Below are 14,628 nucleotides of genomic sequence, written 5' to 3' on the forward strand. Positions count from 1 at the left end.
ACCACACATTTCAAATTTTATAGTGTTTTTCACGTAGGTAATATTTTTATATCTGTGTGTTTTTCTACGAGTATAATACTTAGTTCGTTTCGTTTTCCTAAAAATGTGGGAGAGATTCCGTAAAAAGAGATTGTGTCTAATATGAATCACTGAAAAGAAACTCACAGTATTAAAAGCAAACAACTAATTATCGTCAATAATAAAAATGTCTCCTTCGCGTCAAGTTTAATTGAATAAATATGATAACCTCTTCAAAGGAATAATACAAAATGATATCTACTCATGGACAACAAGATAATAAGTTCACTTGTTATTTGGGATCTCAGGCTCAAAACAATTCTCAGACTACACCCAGAGGTATTCAAGTGCTGTATATGGCTGATTTATGAATGTTTACTCCTTTTGGATAAATGTTTAAAATTTTTGTATTTTTGACATACTTAACTAAGTATAAAAAACTTGACTAAAATCTTCTCTAACTAGAGAAAATTCCCAAGGAAGTTATGAACTTATCAGGCAAGAATTTCCATAACTTCGAAGTTATAGAGGATGGAAACAGCTATAGGATTTTCCAATGAAAATCCGTGATCACTTTTTAATTGCAGGCTCTGGCATGGCTGGCATAATTCCTATTGTACCGTAATATCGCAATACTACCTAGCGTTCTAGATTTAAAGACTTCTGAATTCTAATAATTATGGTAGTTGTTATCATATTCCTGGCAATATTGCATCATCGCGTTATGACTTCTTTGGTCGCAAGAAACTGTTTATGACAATTAATGCATGTGATGAAGCTCTGTGTAATTAAAGCGGACATAGTTTGATATCTCGGCCTTGTACCAGATATTAGTCCCAGAGAATCAATTGAGTGCACCATTGTCAATGAATATAATACCTACCTCTTATTCATAAAAGGTAATCGTTCTTAGGTTTATTTTACATACTTAAAACTAGCTGTGCGCCGGGGCTTCACTCCCGCAGGAATTCGGGATAAAAAGTACCTACCTTCTTACCTATGTTTTTTTCCAGGTTATTCTACCGTGGACCCAATTTCGTAACAATCTGTAAAAGAGTAGCAAACATACACACTACATCCTCACGAACTATCGTATTTATAATATTAGTAACTATATTTTGTGCACTTGTAGACAAATAGTGTAGGTGTCACAGCTTATCTTTGTCAATATGAATACAGTTCTGAAAACTTTATAGCAAGCAGTTGAGCCCAATGGGTAACCAATATATTTATCATATTTGTATAATATAGAAAACAACTTGAAAATGATTTTATTTAGAACCATCGAGCTCAGACATGGCGCCCAGTTGCAGTATAATGAGACGTGCAAACGCAGCAATCTCGGTCAGGTGGTCTCATTTGCCATTCTAAACATTATGTTTTATTCATTGTTCTAAAACTCAACGGTGGCGTACATTTTGTGTCACGCATGTCTTGTGAACGGGAAGAAAGTATTATGCTAGAATATACTTAAGGCGAAATCAGATGATTAGGGTCGCGAATTAACGTATTGATAAATTTTTTTGGGAGCTTTGAGTATTTTACCTTGAATTCACCATGGTCGACGAGCTTGTACTTTGAGATGAAATACCTTGGTTTCATGCTTGTTGAAACAAAAATCACCAATTACTTCTCCAGCTCAACGGAGCACGTACCCGGTTTTATTCTGGACGATGATTTTAATTGCAATTAAACAGGATAATGTGTTTGCAAATCCATCTTGTAAATGAGTCCCGGGCGTGGCAACTTAAGCCGCAGTCAAATGCTATCTTTTGAAGTCACAGCACGTCTTGTACAATTGTTAGGAGGCAAAACCGCCGGAAGGAAGTCCCTGACAGGCGCGGGCGCAGCGCGTGGTTTGCATCACACGCAGTTATTAACTCTGCTCGTTATTCTGGAGACGGGATTTATATGTGACATCATATCCCGAACTACTCGTAAAATATTATTATTTGAAACACATGTAAAATGTTGCAATTCCTTCTCGTTGTTGCCCCGCTTTTCAGTTTTTATATTTACTAAATTACGTAGTTACTTATCATCAACAGATCTCATCATTATCATATTTAAATCAGTTAACAAACACTGCATGTTGACTATTCATATTTAAGTCACGACAACATTTTAAGTTTTTTAGAATGGTGCTAATAAAGTCATAGTCGCAAGATATTCTCCGTACATAAACATAGTTCGTAAACCCTTTTTAAATGACAGCATTCCCGTGAATAGCGTCTCAAATGATCGCCGTATCGGTGTTGCCATCTACACCGCCATAAAGCGACCCAGAAAAGGAAATCGCGGCCGTACCAAATCAATTAAGAGTGTAGATTCTAGTGGTGAGTATTACACGTATTTTGTGCAGTCTGGAGAAGCTGAGTAAGTACAAAGTTCAATGTATGTATAGATCGTAAAATTATGGCATTCAGAGCGATGTCAGTCATAATTTTACGATTCGGATAATTTTATCCCATAAATCCAACAGAGTCTAACACAACTCCTTCAGCAGCGCTGGATGTAAGATAGAACATCTAAACATTAAGATAAATAACGATCATGCCGTATTATCTAAGTAAGCTGGACCAAATATGGCGAATGTTATGTGACATTCCCCATATATGGGGTGGTAGTCTCCAGGTAGCACTACGTCGTCGCCTGATAGATATGAATGTATTTTACAGTATGGTCGACCACACGCATTGATGATAATAATCTCGGAGAACTCAGTGCTTTGGCTCAATAAGCCCATGGGATTGGCTAGAATTAAAAATCATGATCATAAAAGGATATTAGGGTTCATGTTATATCAACAGTTGATGAACATTGAAAAGTTCATATTAAACGCAATTTAAGAAAGTTTCGATGTATCTACCAATCTTAACATGTGCAAAAAATGGCAAACTAATAGGATACTATTCCGAATTTAAAAAATGTTGGAAAGGAGGTCACTGTGTTTGTTAAAGCCTTATGTATAGGTAATGGGAAGACTATAACGAGCAAAGTCGGATCATTTCACGCGAGCGACGTAGCTGATCTCGATAAGGCAGGATTGCAACCTCGCTCGTCGCTGATGTCGAGATTACTTTCATAGGAACGTGACGCCGCACAATTTGTACAGAGTTGCATACGCGATGTGACTACACCTACATATCTTTACGTTGTAACTATTCATATTAACTTTTGCCTATCTATTAAGATAACTAAGCTTGTTTCTACATTGCTGTTGCCCTCGGAACGACTGTAACAATGCCAACTACGCATAATTCTAATCAATATTTTACACGTAAAAAAAGAGAGTACAGATTTCAGACCACAGAAGTTATTTTGAGTTGGAATCTTATAATGCATTCGGTCGTGCCTCCAGCATGCAGGCCAGTCCACCCACGCGGCGCTGCCATTGGAATATGAGAATAATGTGCTTACGAAAAATCTGTGAACCTGTGGTCTTCGATTATGTAGCCCAAATCGCCGTATATATTTTCCAGATACATCTATAGATGCATCTGTTTGAATAAAAGACTGCAGTGAAGTTTGTGGCGCCGCGCCGCGCTGTGTTTTCTTCACCTGCGCTTTGAAAATATGCAGTATATTTACTTTTAACTGATTTTTTGACTGATAATTGATTTAAGTAATTTGTAAGTTGAATAAAGAATGTTGACTTTGTATCTACGAACACGTTTATTCGTAGCTTTGTAAAAAAAATATAATGAAAGTTGCGAAAAAACCCCGTGAATCTCTGGTAAAGAGTCCTCTCGGCTAGTCCCTACCCCTTACCCGTAGTTGCGAGCGAGATGGTGAGATTTTCCAGTTTTGAACGTCCAAATCTGAAACTGAAAATGCTTCTCGGACCGTACGAATATGGTTAAAAGCCTGTCAGAGTGAAATGAAACTTTTCGTCGTGTGGTCGATGCTTCGTCCGCTTCGCTCAAAACAATCCCCGCAGGCTTGCGGTCGCATGCATTTGTGGTTTTGATTGCCTTTGACAGTTTGGACAAACATAATATAAATGAAAATCAATTGTTATAACCGTTTCGTTTTCAGTAACTGGTTTATTTTTTCTTGTCAATTTTTCAAACGTGAGTTGAGAGTTGTTGTGGCATAGTCGCTATGTGACCTTTGTCACAACCTAATTTACTTTACAGGCATTATAATACTTAATACATAATTTAGTTTACTATTGAATGCACTATTGAACGAACTACTTATAGACTAAAATAAAAAATGCCACAAGATTTTTTACTTCAGCCTACTCAGTTTGGGTATTTTCCATTATGGTTTTTGCCAAGCAGTTTGTATGGTTTCAAGATTATTTCCTTATAATTTTAGTTTGCAGATTGTCTTTTCTAATTGTATTAACTTGCAAGGTCATCATGTTGTTTACTAGGTTTCATCAGCATTAACCTATTTGTTTCTTCTTCAAAGTTTTATGGGATGTATTTCTCACTTGAGGTCGGATCTTTTAGGATCGGAACTGAATACGGATGTCGATGCGAACCTATTTAGATGTCTTTTCATCATTTGATCCGTACATTCACTAATAGGCCAGGCGGGTGTCTTCAGCCTAATCCAATTCTGATAATACAAGATGCTCCACAGTTGGGCAGTCATTAAGACGTGAACTGTTGCGCAATAATAATGCAGGCGCCTGCGTCTCGGGTCGCCTTTTTATTTTCATTAAATAAGTTAGCCGTCAACGAGCAAACAAAGCCGGTGTGATGGCGTTATGTAATTATTGTCTAATACCTAGCCTGCTAACATATCCGCTTGCCGTTCTTTCCAGTGCTTACTTAAGTAATGGGCGATTACTCAATCAAGCTACAAAACATAATTTAAAATGGTCCAACTTTTCATGAAACTTTATATGTGAACCTAAATTCCTGTGTGAATTAAAAGGGAGGTTGCCTACTGGAACAGTAAGAATAAATGGATTATCCACCCGAGAAATAACCAAGTCGTAACCTACATTGATAAACTAAGGATAGAGTGGTAGTATTTATCGGTCATCGCGGGTGACCGAGCTTCGCTTGGATGATAACGTCTGATTAAATGTGACGAGAAATTTAATTTATCATCCATGTAGTCATACCTTTTTTATTTTAAAGATTAAGTCGTTTAAACCTTTGCCAATTTTTAGGGAATCAATTTTACAATTAGGATTCCATGTGAATACCTAATTTAGTGGCTAGTGCCCAACGTATATATATAAATTACGTACGTAAACTTATATGGTCTGATAGATACTATACCTACTTTAAATCACTGCTTCCCTACACTGTGTGTGTGTCGGTCGACGCCCTTGGTATCATGGGACTGGCTTATCATCCAGATAGCTATTATGTAACGATACACTGTTTAATTGGAATTAGGAACGCTACTGATAATACTGCTTCAGTTTCACAAAGATTGTAATAATAATCTTAGAAAAATTACCTAATCTTAAATTGGCTTTGAAATGCTGTGGAATTTTTGACACACGCGGTTTAATTTTGACAACTCATTTAAAAATAAAATATGGTATCCATACCTGTGATATTAATAACTTTAGTGTTAAAGTTATCACTGTTCTATGGCTATCAAGATATTAATGATAAAATTGAAATTCTAATATATTTTTTCGCATAAATAGATTAGGTAAAACATTATTCACTTAAAGCCTATTTAGCAGTTTTCAATAGCATGCAATAGCAATTCAATTATAATTAATTCAAAACTGCATTTTACAATAATTATGTCACTGATGGGACAAATACGTTTTTTAACAACTTATTATTTTAATTATGTGAATAAAATTAAGTGAAATCACGTCCTGCAAGCCAACTCATGAAATGAAGCGCACAGCTGCGCCCGGGGCGGATAGCAAGCGCAGTCGCCGGCTATAAATAGTGTGCGGTAAAAATAAAGCAACTTCCTGGAATTTCCGCCACGACGACGCTTTGGGGCTTTTTTGCATATCTCTGTTATCTGGTTCTCTTTAGTTAAGCTTAGACGTAATTGTTTAAAATAAGTACTTTTAAAAAAATGCACAATAGAGGCTACAGTTTGGTCAATTATTAAAATAAATTTTATGTAATTGGTCATTTACAAAACAAAAATATATAAAATGAAATAAATTTTAATGTGAAAAAAAGGCAGGCAAATGTGAAACTCACGAAATCGGAAATTTATTTTTAGGTGAAAATTGTGAAGTAAAGAATTTTATAGTACGGACAACTAATGGAAGACATGTTAAGAATATCTAGGGTTTTATGCGGTGGTAATAACTTGCAATGAATTTAGATAAATTGTGCAGCAGTTGAAAGACAAACATTTCCTTAAATAATTAAAAATACACACCTACTTAATTCGGTAACGGTGTACGCGATGAGTCACACGCGCGACGACGACGCGACGCGGCCGGAAACGTCTTCCGGCAACGGCGCGCACGGCTCTGTACGGCACGATAACAGCACAGCATATTTGTTGTGTCCACGTGTCCGACCTCCGTCGCACGATTTATCAACAATAGAAAACTAAGGTTTGCCACGGACCTAGAAAATATTGAACTTTTCTTTTATAAAATCACTGTCTCTCATTTTGTTTTTGATTAGAGCATTATTTTTGGAGTATTGTTTTTGTTTAGTAATAATGGACACGATTATGCCTGTTCGAAAATTATAGGTATGTCGCGTTTGAATAGTGCAATCCAATAGCTTATTTATTTCTTATATAATAATAAATCTATAACTAATTATATTCACATGATATTTTAATTAATACCTAGTTAAGCAAAGTCAGTATCACACACAACTTATTATGTGACCGATGGTTGTGTAAAGTGAAAATGTTCTGGTCTACCACAGTAAACTAGAATACAGTATAGCACATTCAATACAGACTGCGCTATCTACGACAGTTCTGTTAATAATTTTATCAATTTAATAGTCTATGGCAACCGGCAACATACATTAATGTGAATTTATTCACCACGCTCAGTCTTTTTCCGAGCTAATATATTCTGAACTCGCTTTGGGAACACGACTTCGATACATTGTTTGTCATTAATAATACTAGCCACACGTCCCGGTTTCGCTCGGGTAAAACTATAATAAATAATACACAAAAACTATAATAAATAATACACATAAACCTTCCCCAGGAATCACACTAGGTACGTATTATATATATTAAAACCCGCATCAAAATCCGTTGATAAACATACATACAGACAGACAGAGGGAAGCGACTTTATTTTATACCATGTAGTGATAGCGAAGCCTTTTTTTCTGAAAGATAGGTTTTTGAAAGAATATCTTTTTTATCAGCCTTTTATGATGTAAATACAAATATCACTGTATGTAATTATTAAATAATACATAGGTATTGCACTATTTAAATAATGTAGTAACAGAAATTACGTGTTCTGTAAATTTTTTCTTTATAGTTTAATAGCGGCTTGCCCCGGCTTCGTCTGGGTATAGAAACACAATAAATTTTAAAGCTTTCTCAGGAACCACACTATCTATTGGCGAAAACCACATGAAAGTCCGTGAAATCGTTTTTGAGTTTATCGAGAACAGACAGACAGACAGACGCAGCAGAGGACTTTATTTTATAATACGTAAGAATATGTCCTTCTACATTAATAGCTTTATTTTTGTTATTTTGTTTGTACATGTGTTATTAAATTGGTTTACTTACTACTTTAATTTAGCTTCATATTTAAATTAATAAATAGAAACTAAACAAAATCTCAAACAGCACACTCTAAACTCGGAACGGGATTTCGCAGAACTGACACAGTCTTCGTCATCTGTCTTTTACATACAAAGTTAAAATGTTTACTGTCATAAGATAAAAAGACCATTTTTCTAAAGTACAATTATGTGTAATGATTTTTTCTACTGTTGATAATAATAATATCTAGGTAAGAAAATTTTCACAGAGCATGGTTTCCTTACTGAACTGAATATCCTTAATCTTTCATAATAAAGTTAGGTAAGCGTCGAGCAAGTTGACTAGGTATCATTATTGGTTAGGTATACAAATATACGTACTTATTGATTATTATGTACGTACAATCGATTTATATTTGCATTGACAGCGCGTCGACGGAAATTAACCGTTCGTGTGTTTAGAGCGATGCGTAGGGTTGTCTTGCCTAACGTCTCATACAGTTAGCTTGTGGTTCCGCCTTAGAACTCAGGGACACATTGACAATTATAGTCTCGGTAGGCGCCAGGTTTTGTATGTAAGTAATGTATTATGACAACGTGACGGCGTCATAAAAATAACTTATTTGTTAAACGAACCAGAGTTAAGCATCGAAAGAGAAAACATGCCTTAATGCGGTTACTAGTAGTTACAGCAACCCTAGTGATGCGGCATCCATCATGTCGACGACTGTCTCTCACGGTTAATGTACGGTTTCCGGCGGTTTGCGCAGACGCACTGCGATCGCCCGCGCCGGTCAAGGGGTGACCTTTTATTGTTGGTCGGTTGATAAGCAAGGCGCCGCGCCGCCGATATCCGAACCCTAAGACACCCTGGAACTGACAGCATAATTATAGCCTGTTAAAAACTCCTATAAGTAATTTTGCTTGTTAGATCTTGAGAATACAGAATTCGCGATGGAGATTAAATTTTTGCAAGAAATAGCAAATTACAAATGCAATACTTTTTCAGAATTTTTATTTTGCGGTTTATATAAAATACTAAACCTAAGTAATCCTAAGTAATATTATTAATGCGAAAGTTTTTACCTCCTACGCTTTATCTACTCGATCAATATTGAAATTTGAGATACACATAGTTTCAAATACGAGATGAACGTAGGGTACCTGTAATCCCAAAAAAATAAATTATATGAAGAGCTTTTGTTGTACCTATACCTATGTAAATAACAAAAGGGTTGGAACATTTAAATGTACATGACATTCCGTAAATGTATACAAAAATATTTACCTAAGTGGGTAAATAGAGAAAGCAATCCAAAAACCTAACAGATTAGAGGAAAAATCCCTTTAAGGTTTATCGACTATACGTAAGTTGAGAAGGTCTTGAAGTTGCTGGAAATATTGAAACTGCATTGGTTTTAGAATTCTAGTGGCAGCTAGTAAACAACTAGTAACAACACTATGCTTCGATTAATGCTGTTACACGTCCACAAAGAAATTAATATCGTGCATGTAGCTCAGGATGAGGGAGGAGAGTTCACTGCGTGATCGGATGGCTCATAAATAGGCCGATGCATTGTGTTCCTGGTTTCCAATTAAGTCGTAATGGAGTGCTCGTATATCGTTTACGGATTTATTTGAAGAGCGGCGATGTTATGAAAATATAGGCTAGTTTTTTAAACACTAATCGATTTTTTTACAGTATGCTCAGTACACTGAATGTAATAAAAATAATAAAATATATTGTAAAAAATATATTAGTTGAGACTTCTTTCCAAACCGGTCCCATCTATTTTATCAGCCAAACTGCCTTTTTTACAGAAAAAGGCTGATGTTTAAATATACTTTTCACACATGAGTGTGTCATTTTTCTACTTACACTTTCATAATGACCCATAGAATAAATTGCACTGACTACCTATAAATGATAATTTGAAAACCGGCTTCGGAGTCGTGGTTGCCATCGCAATTTTATTGTGATTGAAAACCACCTTTTTTAGCTATGTTATATGTATTAATGATATGGCTGTGCCAAATAAATAATTATACTTTTCTTTATTTCTAACCAACTTCTAAAGATCAAAGTGTTTAGATGTTAGAAATAAAGTGCAATGCGCACTTTTTTGTTCATTTACTTATTGCGTGTATATTTGTATGACATTAATAAATTTATTTTTATTTCTATTTATTCTCGTTCAATCCAGAATATTTTAATCCGATATTTTTTAAAATATTAACTGATTAAGTACATAATTTACTAGTACTTACTACGTACTAAGTTTTTATTATGTAAGTGTGTTATTCACAACACTGTATCTATTTTCTCTAAATATCATATTGGATTTCACCTACTCGCTCCTACAATGGGCCACGAAGGCCCAGCAGCCCCGCTCGACCCCGCCGCGCCTCGTCCATCTCCCCAGAAAGGTGAACGAACGTCTTAACACGAGATTTCTATTACGCATATTGGACATTTTACGTAAATGTAATCAAAGCAAACCAGAGCTAGTTGTTGACCAGACCTATTCTTGGATGAGATTGTCCGTATTCTTGGTTGAGGATGATCGTCCATTTATTTTATCTTGAAATTTTGGGAATTCATTCAGTTAAAAGTTAATAAATTATAAACTTAAACCTTCCTCAGAAATCAGTCTATCCTTTGGTGAAAATCGTACAAAAATCCATCCAGTAGTTTTGCAAATGAACATAAACACAAATTTTGTGATTGACCCTCAGAAATCGTTATTTATTATTTGTGTTAATTATGTAATATTAATGATTGATTACTAAATTAAACCTTTTGAATTTGTACTAATAGAGTTAGAAACAATTCCATGTACAATATACGGTCTGCAAAATTATCATAATATGTATTTCGCCCTCACGCTATCGATTATTTTACTTGATGTTTTCGGGTGCACCCCTACAATATGACGTGTAGTGACTCATCCAAATGTCAGTAGTAATAAATTCCCGTTTTGATAAATAATTTACCAACCCCAACGTAGATCACGCTAATTAGAATTCTCCACCAATACTACATAGGGGCTCCAAATTATATTGTAGCAGATAAATGTATTATAAGCATTTGGTGTCAAGTAACGATTTCTTTCTCATTCGTTGAGCGTTGGAGCCCAGGGTCCGCAAATTACCTGTTTCCGTGCATCCTAATTTGTACATAAAAATAAAATGCAAATTTTCTGATTTTTCGGTACATACCGATCCGGTAAAAGAAATTGTGTCTATGGTACATACCATAGATACAATTTCTTTTATCTATGGTATGTGCAGACTGGGTGCATAAGTAGGTATATACATGGATTTAGTAAGTACTTCGACCTACTAATTCCATGGATATATCAAACAACTATATATGTATGATTCTTTTGGTTGATGTGGGTTGAAACATGGCAGCGGCTTCTAAAAGAAGGCCGATTAATTACTTAATTATGCAAAAAATACTTTTAAACGAGACTTGAGGAATGTCGCATCAGCCAATTAATAAAAAGAGTGGACTCCGTCAAAAAAATTCGACAGTAACCTTAAGGATCGTAAAGGGACGAGACGAGACGTTTGACCAGGTTTTTACTCTTGTTCACATCACTGAAATTTCACGTTGAGGCGTCAATGTTAATTTTTGCCTTGGCGTCTTTTGGCTGAAAATCTTTTTTCTTTAGTGTGTTCTGTTTTTTCTGGTGTTATTATAACCTACTAAGTTTAACCTTCGCATTCAAGTGTTTATTTCGAATTTCCACACATGGAAATTTCCCATGTACTGACGTGGGAAATCTCGATATGTGGAAGTTATTCAATTCTCTGTTCTTTTTTCACTTTTAATAGGTTTTAATTGGTTTTCCTGTTTCGATATTTCCCGCCGTTGCCCGCTTACCGCCTTTATTTTTACTTTCAGTATTGTTTTAGCACTATTTTCCGTTTGGGCCAATAATCTGTTGCAGGTGTATGACCAGAGGAAGTAGATTAAAACTATGTTTACACTGAAAAACACCTTTTATTTTATATTTTATTAATTTTACAATGCAATTTAGCACCCCAGTGTTCATTTGTTTGTGTCCTTTCCTATCCTTTTTTGACAATGCACAACACAATGCACAATATTATTAGGGGATCCTGTTCCTCAACAATTAAGTATCAGCGGCTTATTTCAAAAGCAATTACGACAAAAGGTCCTTATATTCGGAGAAATTTCGAAAATAAAATGAGTCATTCCTTCAAAAGCTTCTATGCATATCATGCTGTATCAACACAGGAGGTCATCAAGGTGAGGACAATTTATAGCATGACATATGATATGAGTGCATCGTATACAGGCCGCACTGCGCATTGTGGATCAAATCACACACATAATTCCATCTATATATACTTAAGTATAATTATATCAACGATACTGCAAATGTCGGATGTCAATGATTAATTATAATCAATTGCTACTGAGACTTGGGTATTCAGTGTCATCGCATAATGGATACATTTAGGTATCCAAAATAGCATTTAAAATCTAAATTGGTTATATTGTTGCTTTTCCTTCGAAATATTGATTAAAATAATCGTTAAAATAAATGAAACTATTATTAATTATTACTTTTGTACCTATATTATTGGGGTTAGTATCAGAAGATAAAGATATCAGAATGGCTAAGTAAAACAAAGCACTGTCGCTTTTTCTGATAAGGTAGAGTCAGTGTTCCTAACCACTATTAGATTGTATTTACGAGGTCGTTACTTATGAATAAGCCAGTCTTTATTCTTCTAGATTGCATTATTTTATCGCATAATTCCGTTGATTTCAGGGGAATGTCTTAATAAACTGTCTGTGAAGGAAGGTTGCGATGTCCATGTACATTTATTTGCTCATACGTATTTTTCATACACATAACTGATTATAAAAATTAAAATAAAATAAATAATGTATTGGAAAAATACACTATATATAACCTAGATACAGTATGCGCTTTGCAAAACGAAGATTTACTATTGGTCTGAATCAGGTGTTCTCAGAGATCTTCAGACTCATCAGATCTTCGACTTTTATACCTCAACAGTAAATGCTCATAATGCTGAACATTATATTTCCTATAGTTTAACTGGACCATCATTGTTTATACCTACGTATATGTTGTCCAGGTATATACCTATAACTATACCTATAACAAAAAGGTTTCGAATACGTCTAGTACTTTCGGACATTATCATGATCATACATACAGACAAAAAATTACCTTTATTTTACTTTCTATTATTCTTTTTAAGTGCCCTTGTACCTATCCGTTTCAGTAAAAAATAATAAAGTACCTATTTGTGTCTTTACACAATATTTTTACTATTTTATTATTATGTATGTAAAGATAATGACCATGACTCTCGGTCATTATTATAAGAAGAGGTTGTCCGAGTTGCAAAATATGTAAACACTTTATATGTTTAAGATACAGACTTTGGTTGTAGTAGGTATATACCTATCGTAGTGAAAATTTATATCTTTATATCCCTCTCACAATCGATTCTGAATACAAAGTAATTTTTATTGTAAATACTACTTAGATAAGTATAAAAAATTAATTTAGAATTAATTGTTATATCTACAAACTAGGAATAAGAGATGATGAATATGAAGTACCTAATAAATAAACGTCATGAACTGACTGGGCACCCGTAAATGATGTTCGGATAGCATTGCGGTATTTATTCATTATTGTGATAACTTGACGACATTGATAGACAGATAAAGTTATTTACGTAATTAGTACCTATATTTTTGTTAAGTACTGACGATGATACGCTGTCTTCTAATATGACACTTTCCTCTTTTGTGTCAGGAGTACTTATGTGTATTTTACAGTTTTTAAATAAAACTGGAAAATATGAGACTCTTCCGAAAATTTTCTCGTTTCGCTTGATGTTTTAAATAGGTAATGAATGCGTAAAATTATGGTCTTTTAATTTAGTTCTACTAAATTGCATCGAATATGTGTATTAGGTAAGATCTAAAATTAGGTAAATTATTACTTACTCGCTTGATTTTATGGGTTATGGATTATAAAAGTACTTAGATACTTACTTCAATAAGTACCTACGTATTAAATTGTATATATAATTAATTCTTAGCTAAGTACCTAACTAACTATAATTTATTTAAACGAACACTTTAACAAATTTATTCTAACTTTAGATTTTTGATTATAATTACTTATTACTTCCAAAAGTCTACTTCAGTTCAAATGAACTTGAGGTTATTCTTCCCAATCAATAGGCGTACTTAGGTATTTAGGCAAGTACCCCGATAGGAAAAAAAATGTTCACTTACCAGAAATGCACGCCGGCGATCACGTTCGAGTTATTTATCAAACAATATTCCAGTCTATAAACACTATAGATTCATAACTTGGAACTAATGAAAAGTCTGAATTAATTTTCACTTTCGGAAACGCGGTCAGATGCAGTCTTTGTGTTTCCTGGGTTCGGGAACATTTCGATCATAATACTATAACGTCCGAAGCGACCGTCGGAGCTTCTTATTCTACTGTACGAACCAGCTAGTTACCTACACCTTCCTCGTACGATGTGTAGGCGGAAGTGTGAGTGTGATTCGCTTCTGTGCTGTGCATTTGTTGTGCATTTGATGCGGCTTATGGCGCCATCTATGAAACCCATTACGAACTTCATTTGTGCAGGTTGCGGAAAAAAGCAAGCAAGCATAAAAAGCATCAATACAACTGTTTTCAGTAAACGTAAATGCTGAAAAAAGTACATAAGTATTACCATCTATGTATTTTTTGCTGTACTAATAAATGTTGTCGTTGTAATGACGGTTACACACTATCGCCGAACTCAGACAGACTCCGACGTGAAAGCATGAACATGGCATGAACATTGCGTAGATTGTGTGAGTGTTTTTATTTCCCGCAAAGAAAAACCAGGAATATATACTTAATCTGCCAAAGTT

The 14,628-nt window shown here is 34.7% G+C and overlaps 1 protein-coding gene across 2 annotated transcripts in view; it reads right to left on the reverse strand.

Annotated features, from left to right (window-relative positions):
- The window catches only part of pico, a 52,948-nt gene extending 38,688 nt beyond the window's left edge, over positions 1-14,260 (reverse strand). Inside the window, exon 1 of one of the 2 annotated variants that reach the window (XM_053767727.2) lies at positions 13,990-14,260. The gene's annotated coding sequence lies outside the window, so the exon portion shown is untranslated. Of the gene's footprint in view, positions 1-6,348; positions 6,371-13,989 lie in introns of those variants that run through there. The other variant, XM_053767729.2, reaches the window with a different exon arrangement.
- Between the last annotated feature and the right edge of the window lie 368 nt (positions 14,261-14,628).

Source organism: Plodia interpunctella, chromosome Z (assembly GCF_027563975.2).
Source record: "Plodia interpunctella isolate USDA-ARS_2022_Savannah chromosome Z, ilPloInte3.2, whole genome shotgun sequence".
Taxonomy (NCBI): Eukaryota; Metazoa; Arthropoda; class Insecta; order Lepidoptera; family Pyralidae; genus Plodia; species Plodia interpunctella.